General features: G+C 33.3%; 1 protein-coding gene and 1 pseudogene across 12 annotated transcripts in view; both read left to right on the top strand.

Moving 5' to 3' along the window:
• PPFIA2 (PTPRF interacting protein alpha 2) overlaps positions 1–26,496 on the top strand; it is a 424,261-nt gene that overhangs the window by 32,824 nt on the left and 364,941 nt on the right. The gene's annotated exons all lie outside the window — the stretch shown is intronic.
• Positions 12,537–14,443, top strand: LOC107510221 (annotated as a pseudogene).

Raw genomic sequence — 26,496 nt, forward strand, 5'->3', positions numbered from 1 at the left:
CCTTTGTTTTGATCGCCAGGATATTCAGAACTACCTTTGTAATTTTTTTTCTTCTGACATTGAAGTTCACTGTTTTATTGTGTGCATTTTTGAGGCATGCCCAAAGTCTTTGTAGGACGTTTTAATGACTATTGGGCTAAAATTTCTTCTGCGGTTATGTAAAGATCTTGGATTTTTAAATAGTTGTAAATTTTTTTATAAGTAGATTGCTATGGAAGAGTATTAGAACTTCTGTAGTTCAGCTGTGTTTTAAGTATATAAAGTTTATGTAACTTAAAATATATGTGGATAGCATTGTGCCATTGGTATATCATGAGCTTATAAAGAAAGAGGTAGAGTTGCTTTTAGAAAAGACTTGCAGTAAAATAATATTTTTCTAATGGTGAAATTGGTGGGAATATGCTTTGTGAGACAACCCCCAATTCTATTGAAATCATGTCCCAAGTATAGCTACCTAACCATCGGGAGGTCTTAGAGATCAAAGTCAAATTGCTACTGTGTGTGTGTGAGTGTGTGTGCATGTGCACCTGTTAACTGGAATGAAGTCAACATGTATTAATAAAATAAATTCTTTACACAGTTCACTCTACCAGATGTAAAAAACATAGTAACCACAAGCCCTGTCCAACTGGAGCTTATAAATGCACTGAGGAATTCAATACACCTTAGAACACATGCAAAGCAAAACGTATGTTGAGAGCAGACTGTGGTTAAACAAAATTGATCAGGGGAATTTTTCTAGAAAAAAGCCTGGAGTCAACAATGAAAGAATTTCTAGTCGTGGCCCAAACTACACCTGCTTCTTCATTTTACTAGAAGGCCTACACTTTTTCTCTTTATTGTAGTACTATTGTAATTTCTAATAGCTGCAGCTAGGCAATCAAAACTGTCATTTTTTTTTTGCCTTGCCAGGTATCATAGTTTATCTATTTCATAATTACCTGCCTGTCTGTTGCCTTTTCCAATGAGATTTGAGGCACATTATCTGTCAATTCTAATTTATTTGGTATTACTACCACACAGAAACAGTTCATTTTTCTCTGACCAAATAATATTTTTTGTGAGCTTTTTTCATTGGTCAGGAATCTTTGTAGGTAATAGAAGTTGCTTCTAGCAAACTAAAACCAAAGACAAATTTATTAGAAGTATACAAGACAGTTCAGAATCTCAGAAAGCAAAAGTTAGGTCTAAGAAATAATAGAGACCAAGGAAAATCCAGGAGTGTGAGTAGAAACTAAGGGATATCAATGAGGTGTTCACATATGAGCAAAAAATAACCTCCAATTTTTTTTTTAATATTTTGGCACTCCATTCAAAATTCATATTCCCAGGTAAGAGATCTGAAGCAGCATAAGTTGAATCACAGGCCTACACTTTGGCCAGAAGAGGGCAGTACTTTAATAAGTGGTCCAAGTGTACGTGATGAAGAAAAATACTGTTTCAACTAAGTGGAGGTCTCATTAACAGAGAGGGGGGAAAAATGTTGTGCAGAGAAACCATTAGACGGTGCTCCTGCCAGAGTCTTAAATTCTATCTTTTTTTTAGGCTCTCCGACATGTTTGTAGCTCTTGGCCATATAAGAATGAAGTTAGTATATATATATTTGACATGCAAACCCAAATGTATTTAGTGCCAGTAATTTCAATTGACCCCCACCCCCTGCCGATATTTTATATTCAGTAAGTCTTTTACAAGAACCATTTTTCTTTCTAATTAAAGAATCCTGTTGAGAACAAGAATTCTGCACAGAAGAAAGTAACAATTAGGGATTCGATTCAATTAGAAATTTAAGACGTGGGTATATGTAGGCCATGCTTTCTCACCAATTATATCACAAGTTATTTAATAAGAATCATACTTGACTTCTTAAAGTAGAGAAATGTCAGACTATTTTTAAATTGCATTAGGTATTCTTGAGACTTACTCTAAATATACAGAATGGATACAATTAGTCAATAAAACAAATATCACTCTTTAACTGTAAGAAAATAAAATAAATGTTCTTTCACACCCAATTTTCTATATATTTAAAACAAGATATTTAAATAAATTAAGCTAAATATCTCATGATGTTATTTATCAAAAACATCCTATTTTAAAAGTCGGCGGGGATATAAGAATGAAGTTAGTATATATATATATATATATATATATACACACACATATATATATACATACACACATCCTATTTATAAATGACTTTATCTCATTAAGGTATGAAGATAAATATATATTTATAAGTATATACATATGTTGTATATAATTGTAGGAAAAAACTGAATTTTTATTCAGTGAACCTTTTAAGATCTACAGTTGAATGCTGTTTCCAATATAAATTTAATTAAACTAAGATAGATAGAGATGTTCAGTTAAAAGCTTTAACTCTGCCAAATGTATCACTTTGACTTAAATTTCTTTTTGATGTCATTGGTATTAGAATGTTTTAAAAGAGGAAGAAGAAGAAGTGTGACACAGAGATGAAAATTAGACTTCTATTTAAGTACATCGCCTCAGTAAGGGGTAATCACCACACTGCAAGTTATTAAAACCAGAAACTTGGATATAAGAGAATTGACATCAGAGTAAGATATGGGCTCTTTAAGGTAAAGTCAGAAACTTTCAAGAAAAAAACAAAGAATGGCTTTGTGTTGGAAAATGTGAGTATTTAGATTTAATAGAAACATTGAATACAGTTGCTCTGCATAAAAAACAATAACAGTAAAGGGCTGAAACCACTAATAAATATTTCTATGAAGGCCAATACTAATTTGAAATGGAATATTTCATTCAAACTAATAGAAGTAACAAGATACCATTAGTTTTATTGGGGATTCATGTGCAGTGTTATTTTCAGATTACTTTATGACTGCTTACTGATTATCCTTCAAGGATAGTCTGCTCTTCTCCATTCATCAACTTGAACATAAAACACTTTGCATTGGCCCTAGTGGAACTGACAATTTATGGAGGATAGTCATCCTGGCAGTAGCTGGCTGTTGCATGTGAGGAAAATATGGCTCACTTGCTTGAAACCATTATCACAATTTCACTACCCCAAGGTGATAAAATTACAGCTAGAATAAACGCCAAGCTAATGCCAGACTGAGAACATGCGTTCTCTGCACATCAGCCAGCTAGCTCTAATCCTTTCACAGTTTTGCCATTGATGGGATGACATTAAGTTTGGGATGTAAACAAATGGAATCCAATACACAGAAACTGTCCAAACATTTATAGCAGATTTTTTTTAATGTATTTAATGGGAAGTCACTTTCTATACCTTTTGTAACTCTATCCTTGCCTTTCAGCTTCAATGAGATTTTTCCATTGGAGAAATTCTTTAAAATTGAGGAGTCGAACCAGATGACATTTGAAAGCACTTCTGGTTCTAAAAGTTTGAGCAGATATGTTTTAGAACTTGGTGCTTTTGTTTTCTTAGTATAGAGCTCAACACCTTACAATGATCTATAAGGCTCTATATAATCTGTCACTACCTCTTTCCTTTCCAGCCTCAACTCCTACCTCTCTATCCATTCTTAACCACTTCAGGAACATCTACCTTCTGACTCTTCCTTGAACATACCAAGGCTAGATCTGTCTTGATTTAAAGTCCCTCTTCTCTCAGATAATTGCATGGTGAGGACTCAATTTCCTTAGGTCTCTTCTCAGCCTTCACATGATCAGAGATGCCTTCCTTGTTCAGCATATCTAAAAGAGCAATCCCTCTACCCATGTCATTTTCTGCCATCCTCTACCCACATAGCCATGTCACCCCCTGAAATATTAAATGTTTTGTCTTCACTTAGTAATGGATGATATTTGTTCTCTGTCTGGATTCTTCTATTGACCACTCAAAGATGCTCCTGTCTCCCTGTTTTAGAGTATTGCCTTCAGGCTGAAGAGGAACCGCCTTTCCACTGAGTTTATGTCCACCCCAAGACAAGAATACAAATAGTCTAGTCCCCTTCCCTCAAGGTGCAGCCAACTGTGATATAATTCCTACTTCAAATTTTCTCAGTGAGATCAGTCTGAAGCCTGTCTGCAGTCAATACTGAATTCTTGTTTAGTTCTTACCTCTCCTACTAAATTCTGCTTCATCCAATCCCCTCCTCTTGAGAGCACTTTGTTATTGCACTCCTTGCCCAAGAATTCACACCTAGGCTCTGCTTCTATGAAACTTGACCCAAGATACCACTCTAGAATGTAAGCTTCCTGAGGTTAGATGATGTGTCTCCCTTATTCACTGTCATATTCTCAGCATCCAGGTCAAGTGCCTGACATTTTTAGGTGCTTAAGTAATTTCGAATGTCTTAGTCTTGAAGGACGTGATTATTTTCTGCAGAGCAACACTCTAGATTATATGAGCACTCATTCTGCCTTCGATGAAGGCAAGAAAAGAAACAAATAAAAATAAGTCCATCCACTACCTTTAGCCTCTTCACTTGCAAACATCTTAAAATTCAATTAAAAAGAGGTCCATTAACATAAATATTTACTGTTTTATTTACCAACACTGGATTTTCTGCAGTTTTATGATTATTTAGGCCAGAGGTTAATGAACTATTACCTGTGGGCCAAATCCAGCCCTTTTTAAAAATTGTTTACATGATAAGAAAGGTATATTTTTCAAATCATTGAAAAATATCAAAAGAAGCTTATTATGTCATGATACATGGAAAGTGTATGAAATTTAAATTTCAGTGTCCATAAATAAGTTGTGTTGGAGCACAACCATAATTATTTATTTATGTGTTATTTATAGCTACTTTCATGCTACAAAGGCAGAGTTTCTTAGGAGTTGCAACGGAGACTACATATATGGTTCAAAAAGCCTAAAACTTTTCTATCTGGCCTACTGTGGGATAAGTTTGCTGGTCCCAGACTTAGACTCCCATGTTCTCCCACTGTCCCATGAATTCTTAGAAGCATCAGTCCAGATCATGAGATGTCTTTAGTCCAACCAGGCCTATGACATCATACCTTGACATGTCATCATTTTCTGACTTCTTTCATTTAGGACAAACTATTCTTCCCTGGTGAGATGTTCAATTTTTTTTTCTGGTTACTAGCTGCTACTTGCTTAGCTGGTAATCTTTATTAGTTATCCAAAGCTTTCACAAATATGAGTACATTTGCTATCTTACCCTATAAAACATTCACAGCATAAGTCCTGCTAGTAGAAACAAGTAAAACAAATAGAATACAAATAATAAAGATGCAAACATAACAAGACTCCCACTTGTGACAGTTTTTTTTTCTAAGAAGTCTTTACTACTTAACAGGTGCAAGTCCCACTGTCCTTCATTCCAGATGAAACTACTTTATCAGCATTCCTTCTAACTTGCATATGTTAGATAACAGTTCCCCTCCCCCAACAAACGGTATACAGAAGAGAAAAAGTGTGTGTATGTGTGTGTGTATGCTGGTGCTTTCCAAATAAGAGGTATTTTTATTATCTAGTTGAAGAACAGTTACACGAAAAATATAATCTCAAACAATAACCATGGATTATACTTGATATTAAAAAAAATGTTTTAGCAGTTTTATAAACTGCTTTATGATTTAATTGTCTCAGTTAGTAGTTAGGCCATAGTTCTAATGAGTTGAAAAGGATGTTTATTTCCCATATAGGTAATTTAGCTTTATGCTTTTCTTTGGTGACATAACTTTAATTCAGAGTTTTGCTGGTTCAGCTCTTTGTTGGCATAGAGGATAAGGCAATAGAGGAGATAAAATCAGTAAAATTTAATTATATAGCTTTCATGCACAGTCTAGAAGAAACCTGACTTTGTGTAATTTATTTAGATTACATTTTAATATTTATGAAACTTGTAATTCTTGATTATGTATAGATAAACTCAATGGTAAAAGTGAACAGTTAGTCATTATCACTAATTAAGGCCATGACAATCAATACTAAAATCAAATATTTTTGAAACTATATCAGTGTTAAATGTTATTATTTTATTTACTCAATAAACTTATTAAAGATTTATTTTTAAAAATATATTAAAGGAAATTTCTCTGTTTCTACTTGAAGTTTTTAATCGAAATGTAAGTTACAAATTTAAAATTTGTACTTCCATACAAATTTTAGAATTGTTTTTCCTCTCTGTGAAAAATACCATTGAAATTTTGATAGAGATTGCATTGGATCTGTATACCACTATAATCAGTATGAGCTTTTTTCCTTATAATATTAATAATTTTGATCCATGGACACAGAATACCTTCCCATTTAATTTTATTTTCAGCTAGTTTATTGTTACTGTATAAAAATGCACCTGATTTTTGTATGTTGATTTTTTTATCCTACAATTTTACTAAATTCATTTGTTAGTTATAACAGTTTTTTGATGGCGCCTTTAATGTTTTCTATATATTAAATCATGTCATCAGCAAACAGATGATTTTACTTCTTGCTTTCCAATTTGATGTCTTTTAATTCTTTTTCTTGACTAATTGCTCTGCTAGGATTACCAGTACTATGTTGACTAGGAGTTGTGAGAGTGGATATCTTTATCTTGTTCTTGATCTTAGAGGAAAAGCTTTAAACTTTTCACCATTGAGTATGATAGCTCTGGGCTATCATACCATCTTTATTATGTTGGGGTATGTTCCATGTTTCTCCACTTTGCTGAGAGGTTTTACTGTGAAAGGATGTTGAATTTTGTCAGATACTTTTTTTTGCATTTATCAACATGATTATGTGATTTTTATCCTTTATTTTATTAATGTGGTGTATCACATTTATTGATTTGTGTAAATTGAGACATCCTTGCATCCCAGGGATAAATCCCACTTTATCAATGTGTGTGATCCTTTTAATATGCTGTAGAATTTGGTTTGCTAGAATTTTGTTGAGAATTTTTGTATCTATATCCATCAGGGATAGCGGCTCATAGTTTTCTTGTAGTACCCTTATTGGCTTTGATATCAAGATAATTATGGCCTCATTAAATGAGTATGGGCATGTTCCCTCTTCTTCAATTTTCAGGAAGAATTTGAGAATGATTGAAATTAATTATTCTATAGATGTTTGGTAGGATTTACCAGTGAAGCCAGAGCCCAAATGGCCAAAATAATCTTGAGAAAGATAACAAAATTAGAGACGTTACATTTCCTGATTTCAAATGATGTTACAAAGCTATGGCAATCAAAACAGTATAGTATTGTCATAAAAACAGACATAAAGACAAATGAAACAGAAATGAGAGCCCTAAAATAAACTCATGTATATATAGTCAACTAATATTTAACAAGGCATTCAGTAATAATCAATGAGGAAAAAAGGATAGACTCTTTAATAAATGTTGTTAATAAAACTACATTCTAATGCAGAAAATGGAATTGTACCCTTATGCCACTCAGAAAAATTAACTCAAATGGGTTAATGACTTAAATCTGAAATCTGAAACTTTAAAACTTGTAGAAGAAAACATAGGGGGTAAATACTCTTTGACATTGGCCTTAGCAATGATTTTGTTGTTGTCTGTTTGTTTTTGGATATTGCACCAAAAAACGAGCAACGAAATCAAAAATAAATAAGCAGGACTACAGTAAACTGAAAAGTTTACACAGCAAATAAAACAATCAATAAAATGAAAAGATAACTTACAGAAGAAGACATTTTTAAACTATATATCTGATAAAGGGTTAATGTCCAAAATATATAAGGAATTCATAAACTCAACTGCGGAGAATAAACAATCTGATTTAAAAATGGACAAAGGACCTGAATAGACATTTTTCGAAATAAGAAATAACAAATGGCCAACAAGTACATGAATAGGTGCTCAACATCACTAAGCATCAGGGAAATGCACATCAAAACCAAAGTGATATATCACCTCACATCTGGTAGAATAATTATTATTAAAAAGACAAGTGATACCAGGTGTTGTTAAGGATGCGGAGAAAAGAGAACCCTTGTGCACTATTGGTGGGAATATAATTTGATACAGCCATTAGAGAAAATTGCATGGAGGTTCCTCAACAAATTATAAAAAAATAAAATTACCATATGATCCACCAATCCCTTTTCTGGGTATACATGCAAAGATGAAATAACTATCTGAAAGAGATGTCTGCACCTCATGTTTATTGTATTCACAATAGCCAAGACATGAAAAAAGCTAAGTGTTCACTGACAGATGAATGGAATAAAGAAAAGGTGGCACACATATAATATAATATTATTTAGCCAAAAGAAGCGAGAAATCCTGACATTTGTAGTAACATGGGCGAACCCTGATGGAAATATGCAAAGTGAAAGAAGTTAGACAAAGACAAATACTACATGATCTCATTTATATGTAGAATCTAAAAAAGATGTATTAATAGAAACAAGTAGACTGGTGGTTACCAGGGGCTAGCGGCAAAGGGAAATAGGAAATGTTAGTTAAAGGGTATACAAACTTTCAGGAATGAGATAAATAACTTCTGGGATTTTAATGAATAGTATGATAACTATAGGTACTAATACTATATTGTATAGTTGAAATTTGCTGAAAGAGTATCTTAAGGGTTTTCACAAAAAAGGTAACCATGTGAGGTGATAGATGTGTTAACTAATCTTATTGTGGTAATCATTTTACAGTATATATGTATATCAAAGCTTCATGTTGTATACCTTAAACTTACACAATGTTATTTGTCATTTATACTTCAATAAAGTTGGGAAAAATAAAAATCTATATATCAAATATATATCAAAGTCAGTCACATGTAATGAGCTATGACTTGATAAGATGCTAAATTTTGTTTTAAATTATTTATTTCTAATTAGTAAAATAATACAAGGTCAAATGAGATCAAAGGTGTATGGGCCATTAGCCTCTCTCTTAAATTTGGTAATTGTTCATCTGTTTTTATATAATTCAATTTCCTTGCTATGTTTCTTATATCCAACTTACAAAGCATTATTATTACTTAAATTATAAATATGTTTTTCATTATTCATCTGAGCATTGAAGTTTATGTTTATAAAGTCTTTAAGCCAATATCGTATTCTTCTTATTAATGTTATTGCCTTCACCTGGATGTTAATTTTTTGAAAAACAGAAAAATCGCACATTTGATCATCTCCTAACTGGCCTGTACCCAGTAGCTTTTCTTCACCTGAGATGTGAACATGAAATCATCTGAGAAAATGTAGTCTTATTTGTTATCCCTTATCTAAAAAAAGAAAAGTCCTCTATGTAAAACTTATGGTAAAAGCATAAGTTTAAGAACATGTACCAATTCAGCTATTGATATGTATTTTTTAATAAGCAGTAAATTCAGCTATAATTAAGTTCTCTTAATATTAGTGAAAGGAAGGAATAGATACATCAAGGGAAAGAGTTTACAATCTTATCAAATGTATAGAAACTATTTTCAGTGTTTGAGCCCTATATAGAAATTGTTATATCTATGGTCTGCTGTGTATACTATGAAATTATCTGCATATATGTACCAGAAATTTTGTGCCATCTTGTAAGATTAAGGCCAAGGAACACTTTTATTTCTTCAACAATTTGACCTCCTCTTTCCTGCCAAATTAATAAGAAGAATAATGACAGAGAAATTTGTAAATAGACTTTCTCTTCATTGCCATCTATCGATCATTTATAGATATTTATAAAATCCTTCATCATTACCTCTAAAAAAAGGTAAGTATTGGTATTTGCTCTTGGCAGTCCATGCCAAGAATTAATGTATGTTTCTTTGTTCATTGCTTTTATTTTCATAAAATAATACAAACTTATATTTCTCTTGCTTCATTGTTAAAGTCAAAGGATCTTCCCTTATCCAAGTACAATATCTCTATGAACTCTAGCATGTATCTTTTATGAATCCTCTATTTGTAAAACATAGCATTGTCATAGAATATTGTCTGAAGGATATTCAGACCTGTTCCTTCAGATTCTATGTTCTAATTATTTTTTTATTCGAACAATATAATTTCTTTCTCATCTTCCCAGCCTCTAAATGTTAACGTACATCAAGGTTGGTCCTTTGTCTTCTCTTCCTTCATGGACTCAGAGTGAGTTCATCCAGTCTCATAGTATTAAATATAGTTCACAATGTGACAACTCCTAAATTTCATATCCAGATAGTAACTCTCTCTCAAGGAGGACTCACTTCTGCAACTAGTTATTCAATAGCTTCCATTTGACAATGAACAGGATTCTAAAATATAACGTATCTATAACTCAAACACCTGATTTTTACCCCCAGACACCCCCAAAATCGCTCACACAATTGCCTTCCACATCTTTAACAGATTCCATTTTTTAAGTTACCTAGGCCAAAAATTTGAAGTCATCCTATATTTAATTTAATTTTTCTCACACATACATCCAAACCAGCACATAATCTTCTTAGTTCTATTTTCAATACATAGAAATGTATGTGCGTATTTATGAAGGTACACACGCACACACCCACACTTACATACATATTTCCCATTTCATCTCTGCCCCTCTATGTCTTTAACCCATACCACTCTCCATTTTGTTTTCTTTTCTTCAATCTCACTGGCACTCTGGATGTTCCTCAGAACTCTTCCTGGAATGGTTTTCTCCCAGAGAGCTACATGGATCACTCCTTTGCTTAATTTAAATCTTTACTCAAATGTCATCCTATTGTTGAGGTCTACCCCATCATCCTATAAAATGATTTCCACACCTTTGACTTTTTTATCCACATCACTGTTGCTGACAAATTATTTGTTACTCATCACTCTTATCTAGAATATAAGCTTCATAAGAGCAGAGATTTTGTTTGGTTCTTTCCTATTTTTTTCAGTGGCTAGAACAGTAATGGACACATCATAAGCACTCAGTAAATTTAATGCATAAATGAATCAGGTTGAGCTGAGAGCTAAATCAGACAGCAGGAAACTTTGTGACAATGACATGGGAAATATACTATAGAAGAAATACATGGGCAAGCCCATGACACATAGCTAACACATTAGGATTTTCAGAAATTGCTAGGAGTAATTGAAATTATGATGCTGTAGAATTGTAGAAGTTAGCCTTGATAAATCAAGGAAATGCTATCTCTGTGACTTTCATTATGACTGTCATAACTTTAGACTATGGAAGCTAGGAAAAAGTGTAAGTTATATGAAACAGTAGAGCATGTACTGTAGAACTGTAGGCCTGGCATTGTATCTGGCTCTGCTACTCCTAGCTGTGTGACCTTGAGCAAGTATCTTAATAGTCTTGTCTGTCAAATATAAATACATATAGTACTAATGTCCTAAATTTGCTATGAAGATTAAATGAATTAATACACTTAAAGTTTTTAGCATACTATCAGTCCTCAGAATAGCTCTATTATTATTTATGACATTTTCTAATAAATTTGTACCAAAATATTGAAGGGAACCATAGAAATACTAATCATGACCATGCCACACACATGTGGAATTTGACTTATTATTAAGTTCTATTATGCACTCAAAAAAAGCAAGAAAATAAAAGAAGTTAATCCAGAAATAGAGTCCAGCCCTTGCTTAGAGAATAATGAGCTTATGATAAAGGCAAACTTTACTCAGTGGGATTGTAGCTACACCATTGCTTCATCATTTTTCTTGGAAATGTGGTTGAAAATATCAAACCATTTAAGGAAGGCTTAGACACTGACGAGATGACAGCATTATGATCCAAGTTAAAAGCAACAAGCTCAATTTGAACTATAAAAACAGTGATATCCCACTAAAAAATCTCTTTGTGTTTTTGTGAGAACCAGAGGGATGGAGTTGAGTCATTCAGTAAGGCACCTGTTAAATCACGATGTTTTAACAAACTGCATCTAACTTCAGAATATGTTTGAGAGTGGGTTGTTCATTAGTCATGACTGAAAACATTATGTGGTACTGAAATGCAACCTAAAGACACATAATCTCTATAAAATACTTAATTTATTACTAAACCCCTACTCTAAGTTTCTAAGTCTGCTTAGAAGTTTAGGCAGCCCTGCTGTTAATGAATGTCTTTATAAACCAAAATTAAAGTCACTTGGGAAAGACACATTAGAAATTAAGGGATTTTGCATTTTTTGCCCTATAGAGAAACAGTATTGTTTGCAAGGTTCTCTTTGTGACCTTTAATAGAAAATATTAAGCCCTTTGTATCAGACTGTTATAATGGTACACTGATATAAGCTTCAACACATTCAAACTTGCAAAGCAATTTCTCATAGTATTTGTAGGTTTTTGCTGAATTTTAAAGATGAAAGTGAGACCAATATATAGCATGTACATGTGTGATGTGTGTTTTAAGACATGTACATTGTGTATGTATACATGTGTGTGTAATTTTCATAGTTTTAGGGATAAAGTGGATACTGAAAATAAAAATTCTGAATGAAAAACAGATTTAACTATAAAATAGCTAACAATAAACATACAAAAAAGATAAAATACATATGAAAAATTGGAAAAATATTTGCAACTGAGTTATTTGACTAGGTAAATTAAATATTCTTAATATTTGAATAGATCTTAGAAACTAATGAAAAAGATAAAATTTCCAATAGAAAAAAATGCCAAAGGCAATTAACAGTTTTTTTTTAAAGAAAAGAATGATATATCCTCCTCTACTGAACTGGCAAATATTCATAATTTCAATATTGCCAAGAGTATGGAGAAATAGTCACTTTTACAGGATTTGGAAACTGGAAAACCTTTCTGGAGAACAGTGTAGCAATATGAGTTAAAATTTTAAAAGTGGCTTTTTCACGTTAATGGTGGGAGACGGCTCCTGAGTAGAACACAGGTAACCGCTACTGCCACCAGGAAAGTCTCCCTCTCTCCTCCTTTCCTCTCCCTGCCAGTGTCCGACCTCACCAACATGTCCGTGGTGCTGCCCAATTGCTCGCAGAACCGCTGGCCCCCGGAGGGTGGTCAACCAGTTTGGCAACAAATACATCTAGTAGGCCAAGCCTTGGAACATAAAATCACCCTGTACCCTCTCATCAATTATACTTTTGGTACAGAAGAGCACCTCTATGAGAAGGACAGCTCTGTTGCAGCCAGATTTCAGCGCATGAGGGAGAGATTTGATAAAATTGGAATGAAGAAGACTATAAAAGGGATTCTGATTGTACGTGAGCACTGGCTACCCCAGGTACTACTGCTATAGCTGGGAACAGCTTTCTTCATATTACCTGGTGGTGAACTTAACCCAGGAGATGAAGTTGAAGGACTAAAATGCTTAATGACAGAGAATGGGTTGTCAAGTTGAAGTCCTGCAGGACTGGGTCATTGATGATGCATTGGTAATGGGTGGAGACCAAATTTTGAACCTCCTCAGTATCCCTATATGCCCGCTCATATAGGGATACTATGTGATACTATTAGATTTTGTAATAAAAAATTATTTTTGCTTCAACTTCAAGAGAAAGCCTTGTTTGCAGTTCTAAAATTTACAAGCTGGTAGCTGCACCTTTGTTTGAGTTGTATGACAATGACCCTGGGAATAGACCCATTATTTCTAGTCTCCCTCAGCTTTTGAGCAGGTTCAGTTTTATATACAACTGTCTTCCTGTGCAGTGAAGTTAAAGCAGCCATCTCTGTGAGCAGAGCTCTACACAGTGTAAACATGGTAGAAAAGCTTTTTGGTTTTATCTCTTTCCCAATTCTTAAATTGCTCCTTGCTTTCTATTGTTTGAATAGAAAAGCTAATGTGAAGAACTAGATAGTGGTATAAACAAAAATAACATAGAATTTGTTTTTGTTTCTACTCATATATTTTTATACAACATTAAAGAAAGTGGACTTCTAAAAAAATATTTTAATGTGTATATTTTTATTTACTTAGCATTTTAATTTAAGAGATTATCTGGAGGAAATAATCAGACTAGCATTCAAATATCTAAGTACAAAGATGTGAATTAGAATACTATTTGTAATAGTAAAGAATGATACTAATCTAAGTATCCAACAATATAGGATTTGATAACAAAGTTTAGTATATTCAATTGGTGGGACACCATGTAACCATTAAAAAATATGCTGCAGAGATACGCTTATGGACTTTGAAAGTGAGAGTATTTACCATCGGTCTGTTAATGGTAGTTTGTCAATGGCAGTGGGCAAGCAAATAGGTTTCTGCTCCCATGGAATGTATGTTCCGCAGAGGAAAGTCCAACAATAAGCAACTAAGCACATAAAGATACATTCAAATTTGATAGTTGGCCTAAGGAAAAGAAAGGAAGAAATTTTGCAAAGATGCCTTTGGAAAGATGCCTTTGAAGTAGCAATGTCCAAAACTGAGACCTAAATGGAAAGAAGGAACTAGTTGTGAAGGACTGAGGGACATAGATTTCTACGAAAAGGGAGCAGCAAGAACAGAGTTTCCCAGGCCAGGATGTGCTTACAGGCCTGGAGCAGGAAGAATCTTGGTAATGAAGAGACTTGAGTAATGAGAAGGGTACAAGAGAAAGTCTGAGATGCTAATAATGTAAGGGCCCTGGTGGGCCGTGAGAGTTTAATAAATAAATAAAGTATATTTTAATCTTAGTGTAATGTATGAATTAAGCAGGATTTAATTTCATCGTTACAAAATATAATGAAACATTTTTATTCTTAAAATTACCTTGCCTTGAGAGTAAAAATTAAGTTACAATCTTTAGTATTGACTTTCTAAAACAACACTGTCTGCCTTCCCTAACAGTTTAATTTAACAGGTAATCAGGTTCATTGAATCACGGTTAATTGTAAAGCTTTCAAAATTAGCAGAAATCTTCCATTAAGGGCTCAGTGATTATGTTTATTAGTATTTGTAGCCTGATTTGTTATTAGGTAAAGAATACTATTATAGTGTAATCTCATGCATTTTAACAGCTCTGTTATTCCCAATCATTCAAAGAAGGCTGTAAACTGAGTCTTATTAACAGAGATTCCCTAAACACAATAGATAGTAACAACCCATTTTATTTTAAGATTCTTCACAGAAATTAGTGTTACTATGTAATTAGTTTAATATTATAGAATGCCACTATTGATTCATGTTAACTCACCTAAATAAATTAGTTATAATTTTTATACAAGTAATAATTTTATCAAAATACTTCGGAACACATTTTGTATGAGGTTTACTAACTTAGAAGAATTTCTAAATATATTTTTCTTAATTTTACAGCAAATCATGGCTACGTCCCAAAATCTCTAGTTTAGTTTTGACACATAGATATTGACCATTTTAAGTCATTTTCAATTTGATTTCTAGATTATATTGTCATCCTCTATACTTTTCTATTTCTTAAAATTAAAAAAATAAAGATAATCACAACAAATACATTGCTATACATTTCCGATGTTTATTTTGATTTTACCTTTAGTTTTAACATATGTAAACTGCTATTGGAAATCAGTCAGGAATTAATTTTGTACATTACTTTTTTAGGGATGTGGAAATAACAAAGTAATGCAATAAATAGCCTCATTAAAAAATAGAGACGGTCATGAAACTCCTCACCAGAGCAGTACAATACTGTAGAAGCTTTACAGATTTAATTAAAATTATAAAATATTGTTGTTCTAAATGAAACCACACTTTAAAACAATGCTCAATGCTTTCTTAAATGTATAAGAAAATACTTCTGTGGTATATAATGTCAAACTTTTATGGCTTTTATTTAAATCACATTTTTTGTAGAGAGGATTTTATGGGCTTAGTGTTGAATAATCTCTAATCTAAATTGATGCTGTCTGTTCTGGAGAATAGTATTAACTTGTTTGTAAACCTTTTAGAACAGCACTGTCCAAAAGATAGCTGAACATGTAGATGAAAATTTTCTAGAAGTCACACTTAAAAACAGAAAAAGAAATAATAATGCATTCTATTTAAACCAGTATATCAAAAATATTATCATTTCAACATGTGTCAATGCCCATGTTTCAAGTGCTCAGTTACCACCTGTGCTAGCAGCTTCAAATTGATGGAGCTTTGAAACATGCGCTTTGCCACTTAAAAGTGTCCCTGTAAACTATAGTTTCTGCAAAAGATAAACTACTTTTCAGTTAACAAGCATGATTAAGACAGTAGGAAAAAATTAAACAATTGATTAGACTGTATTATGTCATGACAAGACAACAACTGTCTTGGCTTGTGTTTTTTGCATTTTTACCTTTCTGTGAGATGTCTTTTCTCTGTGTGGACAAAGTTTTTCTCCAAGAACCCTTTGTAGTCACTTAGACTGCTTTGCATTCCATACTGTACAAATACCCTGTTTGTTTGTTTGTTTTTCATGACTATGACTTTGAACAGGTCATTCCTTCTATTTGGAATAAGCTTCTCTCTTTTTATGTGCAGCCAAACTTGACTTATGCTCAAGGCCTGGTGCAAATGGCACATCCTCTGTAAATTCATCTCAGCATATGCCAGGCAAAATCAGTTGACTTCTCAATGGTGGGGCTTCCATAGCATTATGTTTATGTCTTTTCTATACCACTTGTTGAAGTGTATATAGATTTGGCACTTATATGATTTTCTTCCTTCCTTCTCCCTCCAGTTGAACTATGGACAGAAACTCTGTGAGTAGGTACTATATGTTACTCATTTTTGACAATCTATACCAGCTAGATGATAGGCATAAGGTAGGTTCTTAGTAAATGTTTATATATAATATTTAAATAGCTACCCCAAAGTATTATGCAGTTTGAATTTTTGTAGATAATCACAATTCTGAATTTTTCTTATAAGTTATTTGTGTCTATTTAAAATATATGTAACTTGGTTCTGCTCCTTTTGTGGGATCTGTATTGTCCTTTATTTCATCTCATCTCATTGGAGCTCGCTTTTTGGAGAGCCATGAATGTTCAAGACAACTGTCATCAAAGAGACTCATTTGTTGTCATTAAGTTTTATTAAATATTTTTCAGTAATTTTGCACATCACGAAATCACTTTATATATTCTTTTCATGTTGCTTTGTGAATTTAAACCTTAGATCCTCAAGATTATAACCTTATTTTAAGTGTAAAGGCTATATATTTTGTTGTCGTGGTTGTTTTTATTTTTATTTTCTTTTATTTTTTAAATTTTAATTACAGTTGACATTTAATATTATTTTATATTAGTTTTAGTTTTAGGAGTACAGAATAGTGGTTAGATATTTATAAAACTTACAAAGTGATTCCCCCAAGAAGTCTAGTACCTACCTGGCACCATCCATAGTTATTACAATATTATTGACTCTATTCCCTATACTGTACTTTACATCTCTATGACTATTTTGTAACTACCAATTTATTTATTTTTACTCTCCTCTCCCCATAATGCCAAGCAGTGCTTTGGTCATAGAGTGGGTATTATGTTCAATAAAAACTTAATGAACTCATAATATTTCTGCATAAAAATTATGTCTAATATTAAAAGTTATGAAATAGCAATATAGTTAATTTTTATACTGTATAATTTATAATAAACCCTACTTAATTATTTAGGTGTATGTTGAATACATATTTCATATTGGAGTATATTCATTCAATTCATTCATCATATTGAGCATTACAAATCCAACAAAAATATTAGATATGGAGCATGCATTAATAAACACAAGAGTCAAGATCCTACCCTTGTGTACCATGTAACAAAAATACAAGTTGGTCCAGTGTCCACTGATAGATGATTGGATAAAGAAGATGTGGTACATATATAAAATGGAATATTACTTGGCCATAAAATGGAATGAAATTTTACTACTTGTTACAACATGAATGGACCCAGAGAGTATTATGCTAAGTGAAATAGGTCAGACAGAGAAAGACAAATGCCATATCATTTCACTTATATGTGAAATCTGAAAAAAAAAATGAACAAACAAACAAACAAACATTCCTATAGATACAGAGAACAAACTGATGTTTGGTTGCTAGATGGGTTAGGAGTTGCGGGAGACTGGTTGAAAAATTTGAAGATATTAAGAAGTACAAATTGATAGTTACAAAACAGTCACAGAGATGTAAAGTACAGTATGGAGAATATAATATTGTAATAAGTATATATGGTATCAGGTGGGTACTAGACCTATTAGGGGATCACTTTGTATGTTATATAAATGTCTAACCATTATGTTGTACACCTGAAAATAATATAATATTGAATGTCGACTGTAATTGACAAAAAAAAATTTTTTAAAGAAAGAATTGTTGTGCAAAGAGTGAGAGAAAGAGCATCGCCAGAGAGGGGACAGCATGATACATGCTGGATTTAAAAGATGACCAGCTGAGCCAGTGAGAGTGGCAGGAAATAAAGGTGGAGGGATAGGCAAGGCACAGGATGAAACTGAGATCTGTAGGCCATAATAAGGAATTTTGGTTTTACTTAAAAGATCTTGAATAGCGAAGGGCATAATTCATCTTTAACATATGAAACTACAGAAGCAAGAGGAGGAGTGCTGGAGGGCAAATGGAGTAAGAATAAGAGGCCCATTATAAGAGTTTTTTTGTGATAGAAGATAGTGGCTTGAACCAGAGTTGTAGCTGTGGCGATGAATAAAATATGATATATTTTGAATTGATTTGAAGAATACTTATTAAGGATTGAGGAAGGGTGAAGAATAATTAGTTTCTCTGGTTTGTAAATTGTGGATGTTAGAACATTTTTTGTTGTTAGATGGGTAGGCTGAGAAACAATGGGGATAGGGCTTCAAAATATAAATTTGGAGAAAGCACAAACATTCAGTCCATAACAACTGTTTTTAGAGTTTTTAGAGTTTTTAGCTTCTAGGATTTAATGAATTGCAATTATTAAAAACAAAGTTCATAGACAAAAACATTAAAATTTTATTTTACAAAAGTAACAGAGGATTTGAGCAAATTAATTGTGAGAGTTTGAATATAAAGCAGGCTTTAATATTAAAACTGTATAGTTAATTACATAATATCTCAACAAGATCAGCTTCCCTGGAGTGGTGCTATTTGAAGACGGATTGGAGTGGACTAGGTAATACAGCAGAGGAAACCAGTGGAGGGAACCTCAAAAGTCTGTCAGTGGCAAGAGAGCAACAGAAAAGTTTGGCTGTTAGTGGCAAGAGAGAGTAGTAGCTGGGAAAGAAAATGGACCAATCAAAGATACTTTTAGACTGAGACATGCTACAGCACATTTTTATATTGAATGGGGTGCCCGTACAGAACTACATCAGCTTACAAAATGTGGACTAGAGTGTGGCACTAGACAAGAGTAGCCATTTGTGGTGGGGGTGGGACTCAGAAAGAGAAGCTACATCTGGGTGTTTGCCATTCACCCTATTTTTTCCTTATTCCTATAAAGCAACCAGCCGCTAGGAAGAAATGATAGGAAATTCCTGCTTACATCCCATGTTTTCTCTTACTTTCACTAGTTTCCAGTCTGCAGTTCTTACTCTTTCCTTACTTACCCAACTCTCGTAAATCTAAGCTTCCAGCTACCTTTTTTTCCCCTCTTTTTACCATCTCATATAATATGCAGCTTACCTTTATGAGGTTAATTGAATTTTTTTAAAAAAGAGTTTATTTCAGAGTTTATCAGAACAGTTATGTGACCAATGAAATGACACATATGTAATTAGCCTCTATTTAGATTGTTTTAACAAAGAACCACATTACCATTTTTACAACATACTGAATGAGAGAATTGTAGACTATTAGGCAATTATTAATATTTATTTATTGAAGACTATGTTTCATAAACTGTTATAAGTACTTTATGTGAAATGTGCCATGTAAATTTCACATAGCCCATTTAGTCAGCTGTTATTTTTATCCTCATTTTATGGATGAAGAAGGTTAAGTAATTCAATTAAGAGCATGCATTTTGAAAGTATTGGAGTCAGTATCTGAATTCAAATAATCTGACAGAGAAGCTAAACTCTAAGCCCTAACTTCTACTGCCTGAGGCACCAAAAAACAGTACAGATGATATCCGAATAGAGTTCCAGCATCATGTGATTCCATGTGATTTCTTTGAGATGGTACCCTTCTAAATACTTATACCAGTTTCACCCGAGCCCTGAAAGAAGGAGACCACTCTCTAACTAACACATATAAGTAGTGGTAATAGCAGGAGGTACGGCAGCCTCACTTAAGAGATGACCTGCACTGAATGGTGACTAAATGCTAGGCACTGTGCCAACCACTTTACTTGTAACATTTCCTTTACTCTTCCCATGATGATCCTCATCTCACAGATGACAGAAGTGCAATTCACTGTGGCTAAGTCATTTGCCACCTAGTCCAAAAGTGCAGGAGGCAATATTACTGCAGAATCTAAGCTGTCAATCTGAAAATCTTGAACACTTTTGCTTTTTCACATTTCTTATGGAATTTAGCCACTTTTCCATAGTCCACTTCTGCCTTATCTTCCAAACATTTTAATCCCAATTTGGGAGGAACTTGTAGGTGACATTTTATTGATTTCTAATGTATGTAAATTATAGAAATCACATACTTTGAGCATTCTCAGTTAAGTTTATTTCCACTCAAGATTTTTGTTTTTACTCAATTTTTATATTCAACTAATCTGTTTAGATATCACGGTTTTTTTTCTTCTCTGTTGTCTTTATTGGTAATTGTTCTCTTAAATATTTCTGTGACACTTTTTAGCCATTGCTTTACCTTTTATATCATTTTAAATACTGTACACAGTTGAAATGTAAATTCAAACATGATGCACAATGCCAGAAGTAGAACTAGTAATCTTTTATATAATGATATAAAATTGTTTTAAAATACATGTTCCAGAAACATATGCTTTGGAATGTGCCAAAGCAAAAACAAAAACAAACAAACAAACAACCAAAACCCTATGGGTAGAGAAGGAAAGTTTTTCACATTTCATATTTTATTCTTATAGGCTCACCATTTATTCTCTCACAAGCTATGGAAAATGTTATTTGGCATTAGAATGTCTCTTTAAAAAGAAGAACAGGAATTTTAAATAATTTGAAAGCAATAGATATATGGTTGCTAGAACTTTGTCTTTGATTACAACTGTAATTTCTCAAAATATGTTTATATATCGAGTGTGATCTTTGTTGTTACTCTTACAGTTAGATAGGTTTCTTCTTGCTTACCAAGTGAAGTAACTGTGATCTTCCAAGGCTAGGCTCACAGAGCCAAATAATTTTATGTAACAAGGCCAAAATTAGCAAGATGTCAGGGAAAGGAAGTCCAACTTTTTTTTGGACCTTACTTAGGGACTTCATTGGCCAATCCCTTGGGAAGTAAGAGACATCTCCAAAGAGAGTACAAAATATACAACCTTCCATCTACAGCTGCTCCCAAAAATAATGAAAAGAAAGATTCAGACAATTTCCTTGAGAACTGCAGTAGTAGGTAGGATCCTAATTGCAAATGGAGTGCAATCTACACTTCTGTCCAGCTATATTTTGGGGGCTCCCAACATGACTGGCTGCCAAGCCAGGTACGCAGGACACAAAATGAGACAGACAAGAAGGCAATAGCTGTCCCTGGGAGAGAAAAGATCAACAACCAACGGAAAGTACCCGAAAGCAAATTCATAAGTCACAACTCAAAGATCTATTTTCTTACAAATGTTTTTCGCCTGTCAATTTGAAGTCGGAGAGGAAGTAACAACATGAAATTTTACCTTCCTCTCTCAACCAGGCACCATACATAGATCGAGATCCGACAGGGATGACTCTGTTAAGAATTCTTATCCTTTGTGGTCTTCTGCCCGTTTTCCCAGGATCCAGTCAGCATGCTCTGGAGTGAGTGGTGTGTCCCAGTGGGTCTCTTCCCAGTAATGGGAAACCATGAAGAAGAAACATAATTTTCCTCCGCCCTTTGTAGTGAGTACTTGTCTGAGACCCCTTTTTCTTTAGGGCATCTCATAAATGAATAAGCTTATCTAGGTTAAAAGTTCTCAGCTGTAATTCAGACTTTCCTTTGGTAAAGTTAACCTACTTGTTCAGGTTTCAAACAAGATTTTATTCACTTGAGGCCTCACACTGGCCACCTACTTCCGGTTTAAGTCAAATTAGTCTGTCCCAGAACCAGTTCAATTTCTAAGTCAGACCCAGTCCAAACCTGGACCCAGTTGGGTTTTTAAGTCAGATCCAGCTTGCCTCCAGCAGTTTCCGGACCCAGTCCTGAAAAAGAAAAGCTCTGATAAAGTCTGGAAGCTCATAATGCAAATGCTACAAAGCTACAGGAGACTTAACCCACCACCTCCTGAGGCAGGGAGAACATAGCGAGCTCACGGGCTCAGCAGGCACCTACATCCAGTTGCTCGTTGCTCCTAGGGGCTGTCAGGGTCTCCTTTGGTTCTGTTTCCTTACACCACAACTGGTAATAAATAAACCAAGGCATATTAAACATTTTTAGAGATTATTTGAGCAAAAATTGATTTAAATCAAAGAACATCCATTGTAGCAGATAGATAGGAGTTTCCAGGAGCTGTTCAAAATAAGGCTTTTATAGGCAGAAGGAAGCCGAATGAAGAAAACACACCAAGCATAAAATGTGGTGGTTATTGAAAGGTTAATTTAGGGGCTGGCAGGGGTCTATGAGGCAGGTTACTGAACTAGTGCTGACCAGGGATTCATGATTGAGTGGTTTAAGATTGCATTTCTGAGAGCATGGAAACTGTAAATTATGTCTTGGTTTGGTAATGTGGGGCTCACCATCTATGGGCTTGGGCCCACTTTAAGTCTATTACCTTGTTTTAAACAAGGGATGTCATCTTTTCTAATGTAATATAGAATATAACAATAAAACTTTTGAAAAGACGCAGAAAAAAAATAGGTATTTTTCTGACTCATACAGCTAAGAAAAGGCTAGGTAGGGTGAAAATAATAAGATATTTTAAGTTGGTACACCCTCCCACGTACATGACCCTTTCACTACTTTTTAAGCACAGTGTGTTACCAGGTGTTATAGGTCTAATTTCACAACAAAGGGGATGCCTGCATGCCTAACAACATTATTAGTTTCCCATTTTCTTCTTTGGTGACTCCTTATCCACAGCCTATATATAGCTTATGAAACATACTCATATGTTGCCCAACCTACAAAAACAAACCTCCTTTGCTAGAATTGTAGATTTTTATTCCCAGACCCACTGAATCGGAAACCTTGGATGAGGTGCACAATCTGCATTTTTATCAGCCTTCCAGGTTACTCTATGGACAGAAATTTGAGACTTAATCAAGAGGTAAATTTAGCAAGCCTGGTGAATGATTAGAGGTGACAGAGAAAGGAATTATCCAAGGGTTTTTCAAAGTGTGATCTGGGTGATAAAAGGTGATATTATTTTAATTGAGGTATAAGGGACAGTTAAAAAGAAAAGATGAGGACTTTAGTTGGATACATTATTTTGAGATTTCTTAGTGACAATAAGCACTAGAACTCATTAGTGTATATTATTGCTGATGGTTATAACTTTATGAAGGGACGAGGTAATATAAGGGAATCATAGAGTAAGAAGACAGATGGGCCAAGGATCGAGTCGTGAGGAATACCAGTTTTTGGGAATGCAGGCGGAGAGATGTCCATGAAGAAATCTGAGAAGCGGTCAGGGGAGTAGGGGTAGAAGTGAGAGAAAGTCCGATATTTCATGGAAGGCAGTTTCATGGATTAAAATTTCAAGGAGTAAAGATTCAACTACGTTATAGTAGTATTAACATCTAATAAGAATTTTATTTAGCAATATATTAAGATCATTGTGCCTTTGGCAAGATGAGATTCAACAGAATTTTGGAAGCAGAAACAAGTTTAGAATTGAATGATAAGTAAAGATTTGGAGAGAGGGAAATACATACGACTTTCTCTAGAAGGTGGACTAAAAAGAGGAGAAACAGGGTAATATCTAGAGGATGATTCAGGGCTAAGAAATGTATATTTAAAGACAATAATATTGTTTAATGTTATAAGACAGAGAAAAAGAATGGTAATAAAATCCACTGAAAGCAAACTTTTATGCTTATGGAATCATCTTAGATTCCAATAATTTGTCTTCCTTTTATTTTGATTACACTTAATTAATCTACGCTAATGCTGATATTCAAGGAAGATGCTGACTTCTATTTTAGGATATATTTCATGTTTTTAGGTTGACATATTCTCAGCCAGTGCTTATATTGCTACTATGAACAAAGTAATTTCACCCCCGCATAATTTTTCTAACCTATAATGTTTATGATAGATGTTGAAAAATAACTTTAAATCAAGAAGAAAATATTTCTGCAAAAAAAAATCATGTTTACAATATCTTAAAATCATTAAAAAGTAATGTTCAAGTATTTTTATTTTATTTAAAAAGTTTTTATGTAATGCATACCAGAGTAGGTTCTGCTCACCCCATCAATTTTTTAAACGGCAATTGAAAAAAATCAAATTCAAGTCAGTCTTCAATTGATCTTGTTCTACCTTTTAGTAATGGTTGAGGATGTGGGTAATTTGTCTTTTTAAAAAGATATTTAGTCTATATACCACCTTTAGTAACTTCTAATAATTTTTGGAATGCTATTGTTTTATTTCTGAAGTCTTTCTGTGGTTTTATAATAGATCTATGGCCAGATAGTAGAATATCTGATCTAAAGTCTTTCCTGAACAAACTTTCTCATGAATAGCAAATATCTTAGCTCTACCAATGTTTATAATAAAGTCCCATGTACTCAAATGCATTTTATTACAATTGTCATGGAACATGTAACAACTTACATCCAGTTTACTCAAAGCCATTACTTTAAAGGAGAAAATTCATGAATCTTTGTTTCCACTAGCTCTGTGTTTGTGCGTATGTGTATGCATAAGTATGTGTATATATGTATATATGCATATATATCTGTGTATAATATATATGAAAAGGACTAGATAAGTTGAAATTAATAATACTTCAAAACTGCGCATTACACATACCACCCCCCCACAGGTACAAAAAATTATTAAAATTATGCATAATTATCAATAAATTTTAAAAAAGCATTTGCCTCAAATTATAAACAAACTTTTTTTTTCCTTCGTGTCCTACATCTTCATATTTCTGTTTCTGACCCTATCCACAGACATCATAAATGAGCAAATATCCTTTTTTAGAAATAAATATTTATAGTCCTCCAGCCTACTAAATCAGAAACTCTCAGAGTAAGGCATGGAATCAGTATTTTTGTCATTTTCATGTTTCTTTTTTGGATTAGTGGTACCATTCACATAAGATATATTTTATGAGGTTGTTTAAAAATATTGCTCAACAACTTAATCTGAATAGGATTACTTTTATCACACAGGTCACAGTATTATCCATTTCAGATTCCAAATACCACACACACACACACACACACACACACATATGTTTTGTAAAAACTTAATGTCTGTGATTGAGCATTCTAAGCTGATTTGAACTGAAAGAACATATTTTCCCAGTCTCTCAGTTGTGTCCAGTGAGTGCCCGTCATATAGTAGACATTGATCCAGGTGGAATTTGAGCAGTGAACAAAACAAAGTCTTGGTCTTGAGGAAATGTGCTAAGTTGTAAGAGAGAAAGACAACATGAGTACACTTTGTAAGAGTTCCTAATGATCGATTTTTTTCATTTTTCTAAAGAGAACCCATGTTGTCATGCAGATTCTAGGTTAATATTATTACTAAAAAGTATACATTGTCCTACGTCGAATAATGTCACTCTATATCCAATAGTGTTATATAATTATGAACAGATTTTTCAACTGAAATGGCCTAGGAAACTTCATAATTATAAATATGATTTGTTTAATTTATCTTCGTTTCCTTTTCTTTCCTTTCCCAAACTAATTGCATATATCTCCCTAGTCTGAGTTGAGAGTTGTTGCAAAGGAAAATAATTGTTAACTAGAGTAAATAATTATATTTTGTAAACCAGTTTTTAAATAAGTTAGCATAATTTGCTATAACTTATCATATGGTATAACATTTAGTGAATTAGAATAGCCTGAAGGCCTTAAGAATGATTTACTGAAAATTTATCTCATTCATAGTGTACACTTTCTGATAAGACTTCCTAATTTAGAAAGAGGGGAAAAGATATCTTCCTTTATTGTGTTTGCTTTACTACACAAGGAAAACTTACTCATTAATTTAAATTTAGAAATTCAGAGGAAAATTGACATTTTCTACATTAGTGTTCCACTTTTTTCATTAGATAATGTCTTTTGATGATTCATTTCAATAACAAAATGATGCTAGATTCATAATAGATCCAGATTTAAGATGAAAATCTTTAACAAGCAAAAGAAAAAATTTGCTTCTCAAGAGAAAAACTCAAGGTCGAAAGGTAGAATTCTGTTTCCTTTTAAGTTATGAGGTTTAGGGATAAAAGAATATCTTTCATCTAGTGGAGAAAAACGGAGATATCAAATAGGTCAGGACTAACTGGATCCTGTTTTAACAGGTTAACTTTTTGTCGCCTATTTTAAAAAAACTGTCCAAAAAATCTTTAATTCCTTTCCTGAGGGAAGAGTTCATGGCATGGCTTAAAAAGTTGCTTGATCAAAAGTAAACTCTGAAGAAATAAAAATATAG

The sequence above is a fragment of the Rousettus aegyptiacus genome, unplaced genomic scaffold (assembly GCF_014176215.1).
Source record: "Rousettus aegyptiacus isolate mRouAeg1 unplaced genomic scaffold, mRouAeg1.p scaffold_m13_p_2, whole genome shotgun sequence".
NCBI lineage: Eukaryota > Metazoa > Chordata > Mammalia > Chiroptera > Pteropodidae > Rousettus > Rousettus aegyptiacus.